At 53.8% G+C, this 2,063-nt stretch overlaps 1 protein-coding gene across 1 annotated transcript in view; it reads right to left on the reverse strand.

Annotated features, from left to right (window-relative positions):
• Positions 1-1,948, reverse strand: part of LOC118548650 (general transcription factor II-I repeat domain-containing protein 2) — a 51,095-nt gene extending 49,147 nt beyond the window's left edge. Inside the window, exon 1 of the mRNA XM_078074499.1 lies at positions 1,594-1,948. The gene's annotated coding sequence lies outside the window, so the exon portion shown is untranslated. The remainder of the gene's footprint in view (positions 1-1,593) is intronic.
• Positions 1,949-2,063: the final 115 nt, after the last annotated feature.

Consider the following 2,063-nt stretch of genomic DNA (forward strand, 5'->3'; position numbering starts at 1 on the left):
AAAAGCAGAGCTGGAGACAAGATCTTGTACACAGGTACTTAATTTGGGAGGTACCAGGAGCCAAAGGTCAGGGAGAGTTAATGAATAATACTGTCCTTCCTATATAGAGCCAAACTACCTTTGAGCCTCTTTACCACTGGAATCGAAAAGAACCCATCCACCAGATGATATCCCATCGTAAGTTCCTTAGCTGTGTTGATCTGTTCTAGTAAAACCCTCCCCCCAACACAGCAGCTATGACTGGGCTATGCCCTTGGCTAAGTTTACATAGTTTATTACCATTATCAGCCATAATCCGTCTGGGTTTTGCAGGAGCCAAGCAAGTGAACTGAATGCGATAATGATGGGAACCAGCACCCTTGCATCCTCTGCATTTCTTTTTTTTTTTTTTTTTCATCCTCTGCATTTCTGAAGATGGCACTCAGGTCTGCAATTCCGCCTGGGATGCAGTATGTCTTCTGATTTAATACTGGCTGGGTCAGGACAGGAGGAGGGAACCAATATGAGTTGCTAAGCATGTTTGTCCCAATTGTGGACTCAGGAACCTGGGACATTTCCACAGGGTCGGTACATGGACACACTGACCCACAGACAGCCTGTGCTGGCTCCCTAAACTCCCAGTCTAACTGGGGTCCTTGCCAGTGTTTCAGGTCCCCTGGGTCACTGTCATCCCAGAGCCTTTATCAAGCTCTTGGAAGATCTGCTTATTCTCATTTCTCCAGTGTATAGGAACTCTGGCAAATAACCACAAATTCCTTTGGGAAGTGACTAGAATATTTATTGCCTCTATTTGTGCTGGCTCTGCAGGGTCCCTCAAGTGGATTCTGCCTCCTCTACAGTTGCTGAATTCTGGTCTGAGAACTAGGTCAGATTTTTTTTCTGGTCATACACATCAAGGAAGCACTTATACCTCATCCCTTGGAATACCGTGGTCAGATAGCCAAGCCATAGATCGCTGGTGTCAGGGGACTACGGCTGCCACCCTGCCCTTGCTACCAAGTCCAGCCACCTGGCTCTGCCGTTCTGGAACCCTACCATCCTCTGGGGAGCCTAGTTTCAGAGAAGTCTGTCCTCAGCATTTGGGACTAGTATTTGGTAACGTCTATTATGGATCATAATGGGCTGCAGGAGATCAGGTCATAAAGTGCAAACATCTCACATCTCTCTCATTTATTTAAAAAAATTCATTTCACTTTCCCCCCCCTTAACCTCCTCACTTTAGAGGTGCGATCCAGAGAAAGGCGACAACTTGCCAAAGCCACTTATCAAGTCAGTAGCAGAGCCAGGACTAGACCCAGGTCCCCAGACTCCCCGTCAGTTCCTGCCTTCTCGGAACTTCAAAATTAGTGCTGGATCTCAGAAGATGACTAGGAGTCGGCTAGACACCTGCAGGGAGGAGGGCAGCGGGAAGGACATTCGAAGCCCTGTGTGCTAAGTAGGCAGGCCTGAACCAGCCCCGGGATTCGGAAATTACAAGGAAAGCCATCTGACTCCAGTGCAGTGCGCGGCTAGCGGGGCGAGTTGAGCTGGGGAGGAGGATGCATTGCAGAAGGTAGCAGGGCTTCCCTGCAGGGTCGGGGGCAGCGGATGTACCTGCAGAGCTGCACTCCAGCGCGCTGTGGCTGGAGCACGACTGAGTGGCCTGGAAGCGGATGGAAAGGCTGAGACAAGGCCAGCTAAGAAATGACGAGGGGCCGTGGCAAGGAGGGTAAACCGGGACGGGGGAGAGCACCCCATGGAGGCCGCGCAGAGCGGGCCACCCCTAAGTTTTACCTCTGCTGATTGACAAGCAGCAAAGGGCCTTCGGAACGAAAGCGCCCCGCGCCCGCGGGAGCCTGGAAGACCCTCCGCAAGGAGCGCGGGCGGGGAAGGGAGGCGTTGGGCCGGCCGCTGAGCTGGGAGACAGGTAGCGCGCTGGAGCTCAGCGCCCCGCCCACGCAGGCCCGCGGCTCCCCGGCTCCGCCCCGCCCCGCCCCCCGCCTGCCCTTAGCCATTGGCGGCCCTTGGCGCCTTTGCCTTCAGCCAGTAGTCGACGTGGCCTCCGGCTCTTCCGCCGGGGCGTG

Source organism: Halichoerus grypus, chromosome 6, assembly GCF_964656455.1.
Source record: "Halichoerus grypus chromosome 6, mHalGry1.hap1.1, whole genome shotgun sequence".
Taxonomy (NCBI): Eukaryota; Metazoa; Chordata; class Mammalia; order Carnivora; family Phocidae; genus Halichoerus; species Halichoerus grypus.